Source organism: Papio anubis, chromosome 4 (genome assembly GCF_008728515.1).
Source record: "Papio anubis isolate 15944 chromosome 4, Panubis1.0, whole genome shotgun sequence".
Taxonomy (NCBI): Eukaryota; Metazoa; Chordata; class Mammalia; order Primates; family Cercopithecidae; genus Papio; species Papio anubis.
Window position 1 is genome coordinate 153559925 of NC_044979.1, and position 14854 is coordinate 153574778.

Consider the following 14854-nt stretch of genomic DNA (forward strand, 5'->3'; position numbering starts at 1 on the left):
AATACAAAAAGTAGCTGGGCATGGTGGTGTGCACCTCTAATCCCAGCTACTTGGTAGGCTGAGGTAGGAGAATCACTTGAACCCGGGGGACAGAGGTTGCAGTGAGCTGAAATCATGCCACTCCACCCCAGCCTGAGTGACAGAGTGAGACTCCATCTCAAAAAACAAAAAAAAGACTACTGTTCTTTCTGCATTCATTAATAAGAGTAGGAACTATTATATGACTGAAAATAAACTTAGAATTTGCTGAAAATGACTATGGGACACCTATTCTCTGCCAACACATTGCTATAATTGTGTCTGAGTTAGTGAATGAGGGGGATACGGACCCTCACCTTAGGGAGTTTTAGTGTACTGGGGGAGAGTCACATAGCCTAGGATGTAACCTGTTTTTAAAGGGATGCTTTTCACCACTCTTGATGTTTCCATTCCGGTGGAGGGAAGTCCAAAGATGTAATGTTTTTAGTTTCATTTTGCTTTAAGAAATGGAGTGATTTTTTTTCAAGTAGATAAATTAACAACGACAACAAAAAAACAACTGGGCCTGCTTGACTTAAAGTACATCTCCTTTATAGAAAGAAACTCAACATTCTTGACTTTTCTGCAGTTCCAGGTTGCCTGCCAGGGATAGCCAACCCTGCCTAAAGTCAGGTGGCTAAATTTACTCAATCCTGGAGTCCGCTGGTCTCTCATACAATGCTAATACATCAAACTAGTACTACTGATGATGAAGGTAATACTTTCCCTCTTTTATTATCATTTTGTTTTTTAAATGTCCTCAATTAGTTCAGTGCCTGGTCAAGAGAGAAAAAAATTATACATTGAGATCCCTCAGAAACCAACAACACAGCCAAAACGTGAGAATGGGTAAGCAGAAAGAATAAGCATTACCCTAACTCTTTTAGTACTTATTACTTCAGTGCACATTGTTCTGATAAAAGAATAAAGTAAACACAGATAAGGTTAAGAATCACAATTTCCCTGAAAACATTAACTGCATTACCAAAAATCCTATAATCCCTAGAAATTATCATGTCCATTTGTGATTCTGGCTTAATTTTGAAAAAGGGAGAATGAATAATAGGCTATTCCTACTATAGGATCTTTGTCAATCAGCCTATGATAAACTGATAAACAAACAATATTTAAATGAGACAGGTTACTGTTATTTAGGTCAAGAGCCAGAAGAAGACGCAATTATATGTGCTTGAGCAATCTTGACAAAATGGCTCTAAGGAATAGTTGATTAAAAACTTAAAATACAAAACCATTCTAGTATTCAGCTTCTGATCAGTTTTAAACTTTAACTTTATTATAAGGAAGTAACCTGAGGAAGCAGGTCTTTCTTTTTGTTTTTGCTGCCACCAAAAAAATGTAGATTTGTGTATATTAAATTCACCTGACTTCATCATCTCTCTATAATCCAGGATACACATAATATATTGAGCTACTAGCAAGATCACAATACATGTTTTTGAACTTCACCCACCTGTATCATAATAAACACTTGTAGAGTAAGTAGGTGGTGAGATTGGAATCGAAATGCCATAGCTAATGTAAAGAAATGATACAGAGTTCTAGTATCTGTTAACAGTAAAAGTTTTGCCATACCAAAAATGCCATATCATATAAATATGCACATTTTACTTTTCATTATGCAGTCCTTCAAAGTGTAATAATTTCCTAATGTTATTTCAACTTTCTGCAGGCCTTTTGGTATGAAAAGACTAAAAATTATAGAATACAAGCATTCATTAAATGGATATATTTTACTCTAGCAAGTAATAAAACGAATTACAAACATGTAATTTTTCTCCTTTTCACTTGAAGGTTTTTTTTTTTTTTGAGAGGGAGTCTCGCTCTGTTGCCCAGGTTGGAGTGCAGTGGCGCTATCTCAGCTCACTGCAAACTCTGCCTCCCAGGTTCAAACAATTCTCTGCCTCCGCCTCCTGAGGAGCTGGAATTACAGGCACCTACCACTTTGTCCGGCAAATTTTTTGTATTTTTAGTAGAGGCGGGATTTCACCATCTTGGCCAGGCTGATCTTGAACTCCTGACCTCGTTCGTGATCCACCCACCTTGGCCTTCCAAAGTGCTGGGATTACAGGCATGAGCCACCATGCCCAGCCCCACTTGAAGGTATTTTTTTAAAAGAAATTTAGAACAATATTTTTATTCCATAATTCTTGGAGAAATTGGTTTTTGAAAACAAATCCACTGTAATACAGAACTAAAGCAAATTTTAGTTGATAAAATAATGTGTGCTCTAGTCCAGATACACATTTTTTTTAAGTGAAAACTAAGTTAATCTATAAGCTTGTTAAGCAAGAAGATCAAGAAGTGCAAGAGCCCAAAATTGAAATGCCTTAACAATCAGTCAGGTGACTTAAATCACTGAACTGGGAATTATATTGGACAACTGGTAACCATGTGGATTTTGCTACATCCAAGTATAGGACCCGTCTGGAGATACTGCAGGCTCACTGTTGCTCTAGCTTCTCGAGTTACTTCAAAATAGTTGAAAACTCAGCTTTTATATCAAGTTTCTTAATTTTTAAAACTGGCTTTGTTTAAAAAAAAAACAAAAACTGGCTCTTTGAATCCAAGAGCACACAAATGAGTCTGCGGTTTAGTTTAGCCCTTGGGTCCACCACTTAGAAACTGTTGCGGTAATTGAAGTAGGGAAGGACCCAGCCCCTGGGATCCCTGAGTTGGCGGATGTAGAGAAAGGAACCAGGTTACCAGGTAAACTAGGCATCCTGATCATCTCTAGACCAAGCTTGTCCAACCCACAGCCTGAGGGCTGCATGAGGCCCAAAACGGCTTTGAATGTGGCCCAACACAAATTTGTAAACTTTCTTAAACATTATGAGAAAATTTAAAACATTATGAGAAATCCTAAAACATTATGATAATTTCTTGCAATTTTTTTTTTTTTTTTTAGTTCATCAGCTATCATTAGTGTTACTGTATTTCATGTGCGACTCAAGACAATTCTTCCAGTGGGGCCCAGGGAAGCCAAAAGACTGGACACCCCTCGAGAGGAAAGGAAAGCCATCCAGACACAGCCGTGATGGTGTTCCAGCTGAAAAGACGGCAGAGAAGGCTTTCACAACTATTGAAAATTTCTGATCTTTGGGAATCTTTCTGCTACAGTGTAGTAAGTTACTTGTTTGACTCCACCAGAAGGATAGAAGCATTATCAAAAATCCACAGACACCCTCAGTTCTTAGAAACTCAGATGCCCTTGAATGTAGGCACTTACAGAAAAGAGAGTCATTTGTATAGATGGAGCTATTTACTGGATGTTATCATTTTTAATGCCATAGTACTCTCCATTTCCTTTCCTCTTACATTCTCATGATCAAGTTTTCCTTTGGCACCTATTTCTCCAGCTACTAACAGTGAATACAATTTTCCTACCCGGAAATGTCTTTCAGTTTTTGGATAGGAACAAACAGACATGAATATAAATAACGGCAGGGGTAGTTTGCTCTTTAAAAAATTCCCTAGGTGTTTCTTTCTTGGAGGACACTGTAATTGTCCAATTTAACTCTGTTGGCATTTTGGAGAATAATAGATACATAGGGCAGATATCCTTACGGTAGAATTATCTGAGTGCAAATTAGTTTAACGGCAAACATTTAATCAGTAATTCATATGGAAGCTAAAATTTTCCATGGCACTCAGACACACACCCATTGAACAGAGGGCACCTGCTATTACATTCATTTATTCAAATACATTCTGTTTGACCACACTCTCTTCCTTTTGGTGAGGATTTGACTAAGAATAACATTTCTGGCTCCTTTGGAGCACTCAGTAGAGACACATTATTTGTTTGTTTACTTATTTTCCTTTTGGGCAGTTGGATCAATAGGCACATGATCGATTTCTCTCAAGATTGTGCACTCTTGGGTAGAAATGAAGCTATATAGAAAGAAAAGATTCAAATAAGAAGCAAGGAAAGGTCCCCTAAGGGTACAGGGGAGGGGAAAACAAATTTTCTGTCTAGAAACCTAAGCATGTTTGACACACACACACAAAAATAGAGAAAAGAGTGATATGCAGAGAAAAGATGACATCTGTTGCTCACAGTCTATTGAAAAATGTGTGACAAATATCTACACAACAATTCTTGTGGAGGTCAAATTCCCCGTCTCTTCAAAATTCCATTTATGTGAATCCTTTATCTTATACACTTAGGGAAAGAGTAGTGAGTTCTTACCTGGTTTTCCTCAGAAGGAACTTCACTTCAGGACATGAGCTTTAATTCTTCTAAAAGTCATCAGTGATTCAGCCATCATCAAGAGGTCCTCAATCATGCGCCTCACTGGGCTTCTTTATATCCTCTTTTAAGGAGAAAGACTTGTAATGTCTTCCTAAATGTGACACTGGCAATGGAAGGAACATAAAGTTTGGAAGAGGAGAAGCAAGAATACCACTCTTTGGAATATTTTTTCCTCTCTCCACAAACGATTACTTTTTTTTGCCTTCACAAGATCTTTTTTTTTTTTTTTTTAACTATAATTTAGGGATTCTCATTTCATTCACCTTCTAGTCTTTCAGATATATTCCTGTCTGCTTCCATTTCTATTAGTCTGGCTATGCTGCTACCAGGATTATTATCAGTTATATTGGAAATAAATATATTTGTCATTATAATTTATGGCAGCTTTCTGCACCTAAACATTCTGCACACAATTGTGCAGGTGCAGACACACAGAGACACACACAGAACCCCACGTTATCTCCCACCCACCCTTTATGATTTTCTATCATGTAATATGCTCTGCTTTTTCCTTCAAGATTTCCTTAAGAAGCGAATCAGTTCTGGAAGACTGAATGATCTAAGTGTCACCACCACTTTCTCTTAATTGAATAGTATCAGCCATAGCCAACTACATGACACATTCTTCTGTGAGAGACAGTAAGTTCAGTTAGCGGAATCCTTCCATATATGTAAATGAGGGGACAATTCAAGGGACACCAATTGTTCCACCTGCTGTAAGTCTAGGCGGTGGCGCACAATGCTTCCTCTATTAGTGTTCTTTGTTAAAATTCTATTGCTCTTTCCTTACATTATTTTGAAATATACCTGCAAACGGATTATAACAGTCCCCAAAATATGAATCCAGGAACATATGCTCATTCACTAATTTGCTCCAGTCTCAGCAGAATTTATCTAATTGTCCTCAGAATCTGGCCTTCTCAGCCTAACTTACATGTGGCTCTGCTTTGCAGTAATGAACTCAGCGTGTCACCCAGTGAACGGAGGGCACCTGCCATTACATTCATGGCAGTGGCCGACTAATGAATATTGCCAGAGCAAAAATTGTCTTTAATGATGGATCTCAAAATATGTTTTCATGTTCCCAGTAGCTTCTGTTAAAATTCTTCATTGTCAATTGCAGATTGGGAACAAGGGAACACAAGCCTCAGAAGAAGGGACACTAAGTGGAACTGCAATTAGGAACGAGCACAGCGGACAAGACGAAGAATCACGGCCACCTGCAGAGAGCATGTCAGGAAGAAGCTGCCACTGAAAAAGTTAGGAAGCAAATGCTTAGCTGACACTGCAGTACCGGCAAATGTACACGGATTTTCCCCCGTAACTATCCATCCTTTATTGTAACTATCAAATTAGCGACTGTGTTAGAGAGAGTGCCATGCTCCCGGAAAGGGGCAATCATTGCTTCTGCTCTCACTCATATTCCTGGTTGACAGTTCCCCAGGGGGACAGTGGAAGTAAATTTAGACCTGCCCTGATGGAGGCGAGGCAGCTCATTAGCAGCTGCCATCACAGCACTTTCGCTTCAGCTCACAGGTGGAGACAAGTGCTCTTTGAAGGCGATTCGGAGGCAGCTTCGCATGGAACGGCATAAGTGGGGATCCCGTAAAGTGTCATTTCCCTGGAAACCGAGTGCAACAAATACCCTGTTTTCATCAGTTCAGGATGCGTGTAGTTCACACATAAATGCCGGGTTTGTGGGGAAATTTGCACAGTGGATGCCTGTGTTATGATACATGTAAGCAAGAGGTCTTAAGGACTGCCAGTCAGCTCATTTACGGAGTCATAAGCCCCCTTTGAAAGAGCAGCATGTTACAAGGTGTGATATGAATCATTCCAATGGGATTTAAGTGTGATGCAGAGTTTCTGTGTAAAACGCAGTATTCCCTTATGCAATTTAGAAAAAAGTATCAATTTTAATTGAATTAGATCTTGTTTTAACACAATGGCCTATCTTGTTAATTTCAATCCCCAGATTCTTGCTTGTGGGAGCACCAGTAATGGAATTTTATCTTATTAATAGCCTAAGTAACAACACCATCCCAATTTCACCCATACTCATTTGATTCAAAAACACAAGTGGTATTTCCAATCAAATTAAGATATCAGGACAATTTTTTAAAAGAGGCCTGGCATGGTTGCTTATGCTTGTAATGCCAGCACTTTGGGAGACCAAAGTGGGAAGGTTGCTTGAGCTTAAGAGTTTGAGACCCTCCTGAGCAGCATTGCGAGACTTTGTCTCTACTAAAAGTAAAACTTAAAAATTTAGCCAGCATGGAGGCACATGCCTGCAGTCCTAGCTACTTGGAAGGCTGAGGCTGAGGGATTGCTTGGGCCAAGGTGTTTGAGGCTGCAGTGAATGGCGACTGCACCACTGCACTTCAGCCTAGGCGGCAGAATGAGATGGTCAAAAAACAAAAAACAAACAAAAAAACCCACAAAAAAACAGGAAAAAACAAACAAAAAACAACAACCAACCAAACAACAACAACAATAACAAAAGACAAATGATATTAGCAGAAATTTCTCAGAAAGGAATTAAAATTCAAAGGTGATTATTCAAGTAGAAAATTGCATAAAAAATAAGTTCCTAAACAAAATATAGACTGGTAACATTTTTTACAACAGCAACTTAAATATCCATTTGAGAAATTCTCCATTCATACAGCGCCTCCACTGTATGAAAGCAGAGCCAGAAAGTAGCCTACCATTACAGCTTAGCTCTTAATTGCTTCCCATGTCTTTAATAATAATTCAGTGTTGCTAAGTTTATATTTTGGTTTTATGGAAAATATCAGTGACATCATGGACAAGCAGCCTTTACACTATTTGTGCAGTTAGTACTGAATTTTTCCATATTTCCTGCTTGAACCTTCACCCATTTTGAGTGGCATAGTCTTTATTAAAATTATCCTAAAACTCTCAGGTCCAAGGTTGGTATCATACAGAAATTCAACATGGAGAAATAGAGGTATCAAGAACCTCAGTCACTGTAATCCCAGCACTTTGGGAGGCCGAGGCGGGCGGATCACAAGGTCAGGAGATCGAGACCATGGTGAAACCCCGTCTCTATTAAAAATACAAAAAAAATTAGCCGGGCACGGTGGCGGGCGCCTGTAGTCCCAGCTACTCGGGAGGCTGAGGCAGGAGAATGGCGGGAACCCGGGAGGCGGAGCTTGCAGTGAGCCGAGATCACGCCACTGCACTCCAGCCTGGGCAACACAGCGAGACTCCGTCTCAAAAAAAAAAAAAAAAAAAAAAAAAACCTCAGTCACCTATCTGTGTTCACATGATGAGTTACTAATAGAGCCAGTTCTTCAGATTTTTCCTTCTTACCATTTAATCATCAGTTTACGATAGACTGAAATTCAACTCTACCTAATTAGTCTGTACAATCGTAATGGTTGACGAGTTAATGCAGACACATGTACTTACTTAACTGCAATTTGATCTACTTAGGTTTGAAATATAGTTTTGTACAGTCTAGACTGTCAGGAGAATGAAACTCTTTGTGTCTCTGGTATACTAAACGTCCCCTTGACTGTGGTGTTACCGGATCATGGCAGAATCTGGTCTGTGGATGCTCCATGTAAGTAAGCTCAAGTTTTTCTTTTTCAGCCATTGGTCATATAGTTTTAAACGTATTACAAAAAAAATGCTGAAGTTGAGTGTTTTTTACTCCACCGTGTATTACTAATGGGATTTTACCAAAGAGCATAACCTCTAATCATATTAATATTTAATCAAGCAATAAACATGCCTTGCTGCAAAGCTCAAAGCCAACAGAATTCTCTCTGGTGATGATTTTTCTATTAAGCTAACAAGGATTTCTTTTGCTTTATCTCATTATTATAAAATTGGGATAAATGTCTGAGTATTCAATTCTCAGTAAGTGTCTTAAAGGGCTTCTTTTTGACTCCCCTGTCCAAATAAGTGAAGTATCCCACATTGAACTTTAATATGTTTTATCAAAGCTTTGTTTCTTTGGAAATGACCTCAAAATCTTGGCCTATGAGATAAAGGTTTTGAAACAAAAGGAAGAAGAAAAGATGTTCAATTGTAAAATGTAAGCGCTAACATTATACAATATTGAGAAAAAATTGTTAAATGAGTGTTTACAAAAGGAAGTAATGATGATTTCTATGATACTGGGAAAAGAGGCCCAAAGTAAATGCAACGTGCTTAGAATGTACTTAGATATTTATCCTGTAGAGGAAAATAGGACAGGGAACATGTTACACAGTCACCATATTGTTCCTTCCTCCTGGGCACACAAAAATAAGTAAGAAATTTACCAGCTCACTCCCTAACCCCCTGCAGGCATGATGGGGTGGGTACATCTGGCTAAGTTTAAGTCAATAGTTGGTGGGCAGAGGTGATGTTAAGCAACCTCCAGTCCTAATTCTTATAGATCATCCTGCAATATCTTCCAGACTTCTCTTCCCCATCTACAGTATCCTTGACAGACACCTGTTTCAAATGGTGTAGTTGCAAAACACAAAAGTCTCTAATAGCTTAGAAATGTGCTTTCTTATACTACAAATACTTATGGGACACAGCTAACCTCCTCAAATTTCTTAAAATCAGTTTATAGACTGATTCCAGCAGCCATTGTGAAATCAGCTGAAACACACAATTCTTAAGTTATCTTTTTGAAGATGCTTCTAATGGCATACATATTATTCATGGCAGAGTTCATTATTTTTTCCACTGATCAGCTTTCTTACTATTTTTGACTTCTTTTTATAGTTAGGAAATTCGATTTATGGATAATTAATATGTTTCAATATCAAGTAGATTTTGTGTGTGTGTGTGTTTGTGTGTGTGTGTGTGTGTGTGTTTTAGCCAATGGAGGTAAAGTAGAACAAGTGATCCTCTTCCTTCAGGCCCTAGTGTGTCATTTGTGGCTCCAATCATAAAACAGTAGACTTCATCAAGGACTCAGGGAGCACCCCCGGGTGTCAGGATACTCTGCATTGTTGCTCCTCAGGCGTGTCTACGCCTAACCATTGACAGCAGAGCTCTACTGGCCTGCCTTGTGTTTCACACAGTATGTCAACCCAAGCTGGCCCGCCTTATGTTTTACATAGCGGCATGTCAGCCCAGCATTGCTGTTGCTAGAAAGCTTTCCTTTTCTTTCTTATTTAGAGGGATAAGGTTTTAACTGTTCAGCATCTGTTCTTAAAACGACAGTATACTCTCTGTGATTATTTTGAGAAAGTCATTTTGATTGAAATACTGGGTTCTCTTTGCTTTGATTTCTCTGATACATCTCTCAGCTTACTCTCCCCAGGACTGACTCTAAAAAACTGACAAAGCAATAACTAGTTGTTACAGAGGAATTTTTCTCTATTGTGGGTGTTATTTATTTATTTGATTTATTCTAGTAAAGATTTCTTGTCCACTTCAGTTTCTTAGTTTCAAAACGAGTGAATATAGACATAGTGGAATCTTTGCTGTCCCTTGGTTAAGTTCTATCCCGTGATATCCCTCAAAAAAGTAAGGAGGAGGTCTCTCTATTTCATGAGGAATTTAAGCAGAGTGCTCAGCATGAATCATCTAGAAAAGTATAAATATTGCTGTAGATTTCTTAAGTACTAGTTTCAAACAAATACCATGAAGTAACAAGAGTAATTGCCAACAAGTGTGCCCTTAATTCAATTTCCTACAGAAAGAACAGCTGAGAAAAAAAAAAAGACTATTAAAAATCCATTACCTGTTGTTTAAGAACCAAATAGCATTTTTCAGAAGCTTCTTATCAAGCAATTGAATGCAGCAGGACGATATACAGCACGAGTGAGGGTTAGGCTAGTATTGACATTGCTTCCTAACTTAAATGATTCACTAAATTCACTAAATTAGATCAAGGAATTTAATTTCTTTTCAAGCCTTTATGAATTTTCTCTAATATAGAAATGATCCAAGACAGAACACTCAAGAAAATTAAACAGAGACAATATAGAGAAAAAATTCTGCATAGTATCCTGTGGAGGGCACTCATGGACTATCAAACAGACAAGTGAGAATTTCTTGGCCAAATCTCTCAGTACCTTTTTCAAGGCAAAGTCAGATTTGTTCTCTATATATCTACAATATATTCAGGAAGCAAGACTTGAATGGCAGAGCTAAGACTAAACTGAAGGCAACCACTCTTTATTAAGGTCTTGTAAGCACTTTTATATACTTAGAATCGAGTCGTGGTGTTAGTTATTCAGCACGTTCAGTATCTATAAATTTTTAAATCTACATCTGACATGAACAGAACTAAATCCTCAAGGAGAAGATCAATATTAAACCTGCCACATTTTAACAGGGATCACGTTGCATATGACAGAGATAAAAAGGGCTTAGGGCAATGCAATGTCTTTCAGAACAGTGAGAGACGGGCTGTCCCTGGAGTAATCAAGGTCAGAAAACTGCCAGGTCTTTCCCTCAAAGGCCAGGGCAGAAAGATTTTCTCTAGTCCCTGAAAGGCGAATGAGTGAGACTCACAGGTCAGCACAATCACGGCCAGCCCACAATCTGAATCCTTTTACGACTAAGCAGTAGAGATGCTGAGGGGCGGCTTCGGAGGAGGTTTTAGAGCTACCCTTGAAGGAACAATAAACGAACATGCAGCTTGTGTCTGAATGTTGTTTTAAGCTATTTAAAGAAATGCACCATGTAAATAAAAATTAAAGTGCATTCTAGTAATAATACCTTTAAGACACTCAACAAATTGAGTGCCCTCAAGCTTCACCCCATTTCCAAGCAAACTGTCCACTTTTAAATCCCTCCTCTAAGCAACCGCCACACATAGGCATAATACAATTAAAGCGAAGAAATCTATTTTTTTTTTTTTTCAGGAAAGAAAAGGAACAAAAATAGGCAGACCAAAGATCTTATCCTTTTAGACTACTCTAAAGACAAACAAAAACACACCACAGAGATACGCATTGAGGTACATACACATATACACATAGATGTAAAAATTTAAGGAGGATTTCATCTGTAAGGATGAAGAGACAGTTGGTGTTCCTGGGTGGAGTGTCATTGAGGAAGGAAAGTAGCAACCATAAAGTTATTTCTAACATTTTGAAAATTAGCAAAAATTTCATGATCACTTACTGAAGCGCCACCGAATTGATAAAATAAAGACAGAGCAAACCGAAAACCGTCCGATGCCCAGAACATTATCTACAAGTGTTTGAAAATTTCAAAAGCCGGTGTGTTTTTTCCAGCAATACTCGTAAGTACTCTTGTAACCTGCTGCGTGCTATAAGTTGAGAAAATATTAAGAAGACTACTCTTGAAATTTTTATTTCCACATTCTTCTAGTTCTAAAAATTAATAAAAAATTTGGTATTTTAAAAATTGCTAAAGAAAAGCTTATTTAGAGATTCTTATCAAACTATCAGTATCGAAAACTAACTTGTGACAAATGGAGTTGCACACAGTGAACGAAATGACCATCTCTTATAGTGATTTTTATATCTGAGTCATAGATTTTAAGATACTAAATATATTATCTATCTATCTATCTATCTATCTATCTATCTATCTATCTATCTATCTAAAGAACACGTAAATCAATGAAACAATAGACAGCCTATATTGTTATTTATTTCATTAAAATATTATGGTGGTGCGAATTGTTGAAGAATGAATGGCAAAGCCTCATCACTCTCAGGAGTGACACTAAAGAGTTTGATAATTAGTACTTCAAGGTCAAGTGGTAAGTAATTGATCAAGCACTGCTTGTTATAATATTTTTGACGAGAGGATTAAACTGAAGTGCACTTAATTTTCTTGGCTGTTTAAGTGCAGTTACCACAAAATAGACAAAATGTTTCATTATGCTTTTTTTTTTAAATGATATGAGACTGTAAAGTGGGATAATGTATTAAGCTTTTATCTTCCATCATTAGCGTGACAGTCAAAGCAAAGGCAAAGAGATGATGCTAAAAGCCAATGTTATCCTTACGGGACACAGCGATGCTCTTTAGTGCACATTAAAATGTACCTGAAACACTTGTCATAGTTGTCACTCTACTTCTTGGAGTGCTGAAATCTGAATCGAAGCTGCAAAATTGAATGAAAAACAAATGGCTATATCAGTTTATCACTGAAGAACAAATGGCTATATTTGCTTCTTGGCAGTTCCAAACATGAGCTCAATACAGGAGACTGTAGAGCACCAGAACCCTATAAATCATGACATATATGTCTGTGTCAGCCACTGATAAACTGTGCCTGACTCTCCCAATGAAAGTAACAGATAGACCTCCAAAAAGCACCTAGATGAAAAATCAGACAGGAAAGCCACTTCTAATACCAACCCTCGCCAGGAGAGGGAGGTGCATCTAGCACTGTTGTAATGTCCTGTTTCCTACAAGGGAAGGTATGTGCAAAGCTTACATTTTCAAACAGTCCTAGGAATGTATCACTTCATATTTTCAAGAGTTTCTTGGAGAAAGGTATTTTGCTGTGTCCTACACGAACTTTAGTGTTTGTCTCTGAAACTTGTAAGTTTGATTCCACTTGGCGCTGCTTGCACTTTGGTTGAGGCCATTTTTACTTGAAGCTTAATTAAATTCATTGTCCTCAGGGACTAATATGCATCAATACTCTTTTTCCCCAAGGTCCCCAAGTCATATAAGGACACCTTGAATCATTCTCAGTTAATGATACCCGCCACAAAAATATTTTCTCACGATAGAAAAATTCATATTATTTAATATATCTTAGGCACACTCACAAATCATTTATAATGTTGCCTTTGCTATTTTTACCAATACATTTTTCCATCATTTCTGGATATAGAAGCTAAGTGGAAAATATTTTAAAATATGGTTTACTTTTATTTAGAAATTAGCCAATGATTTATTTAGAAATTAGTCACTATTATATAAATTCTGTCATTAATTTTAAGAATATTATCAAAACATTTAAAATTGTTTTTCAGTTTTCTCAAGATAATATAGATTTAAACAGTTAACAGGTCAATGAAAAGGTTTGAAACTTTATGCTTAAAAATTAAAAGGATAAAGGAAAATGATGTATAGTATTTATTTGCAGCTCAGCCAATAAAATCTCATGAGTCACAAAATTGCCATAACAAGTTTATTTCCATGTTGTCTTGTAGCTGCTTTTTTATGCGTTTTTACCTAGCTGAATAAAATGCCACATTACTTGTTATTCTTTTTAAAAATAACCTTTTCAAATTATTGCATATATATTTAAAAATTCCTTCAGTTGATATATGCTTATTGTGGAATATACTTTTACATTGATCAGTTACAGTGTTTCTAGTCACAAGTAATAGAAATTCTAGTCGAAACTTTAGTTAAACAATAACATGGATTGATTATTCTAGGTAATTACAAAGCCTTTTCTTTTCTGTCTTCAGTGGTGGTGTCAGCTTTATCCAAAGCCTGGACTCCATGTCTAAAGGGAAAATGGCAACAGTGTTTCCAGATTTTATGTCTGTATACTATATCATTCAGCAGAATTTGTTCTCCAAAAACCTCCACCGCTAGCCTTGCTCAGGTGGATTAGCTGAATGGAATCCTATGTTTATCAATACATATGGCTCCGATTACAAAATTCAAATAATTATTTTAGGTCTCAGTCACATGCCCCATTCTTTGTACCAAAGGGGGTCAGTTTCTTAAAAACTTAGAGGTTCAGTAAGGAAGGTTTCAACACCTAAGTGAAAACTAGGGTAGTTGGTAGTCACCTAAGTAACTATTGAGGTGTCTCCTTGGGGTAGAGACTGCATTTAGGTGAAGCAGCCAATAAAATAAAATAAAATAAAATAAAATAAAATAAAATAAAATAGCCCAATTGGACTTACCCACCTCTTTATCTCTCTCTTTCTCTCTCTCCCTCTGTGTATGTGTTTGCATGTGCGTCCAGAACTCTCTTTTAATGAGAACAAAAATGACTAGAAAATTACACGGAAACCTGCTTCTCCCAGTCTCTCAATTGCTTAACCATATCAATCCTTCCTGCTTTTTCTGTCAATAAACTTTTTATTTGATAATTGTTTAGATGTATAGAGAAGTTGTGAAGATATCTTATTTGATATATCTCACATCTAGATTTCCTTACTGTTTACCTGTTACATTACTACAGTATATTTATCAGGATTAAGGAACCATTATAGATACATTATTAGTAATTAAAGCACAGATTTATTCATATTTCTGTAGTTTTGTTTTGTTTTGTTTTTTTTTTTTTTTTTTTTTGCAGTCATTGTGTCTGCTTAAGTTCCACTTGGCTCTGACAGTTTCTCAGACTTTTCCTTCTTGGGATAAACTTGACAGCTTTGAGGAGTCAAGTGTTTTTAGAATGTCTTTCAGTTAGAACTTGTCTGATTTTTTCCTCACGATTAGATTAGCGTTATGGGATTTTAAGAGAAAGATCACAGAGGTAAAGTGCCATTGTCATCACATGATAGCAAGGTTATACACTGTGTAGCATCACTTTTGATGTTAAAGTTGATCACCCAGCAGAGGTAGTATTTGTTAGCTTTCTCCACTGTAAGTTAATGTTTTCCTTCCTATTTTTCACATTGCATTC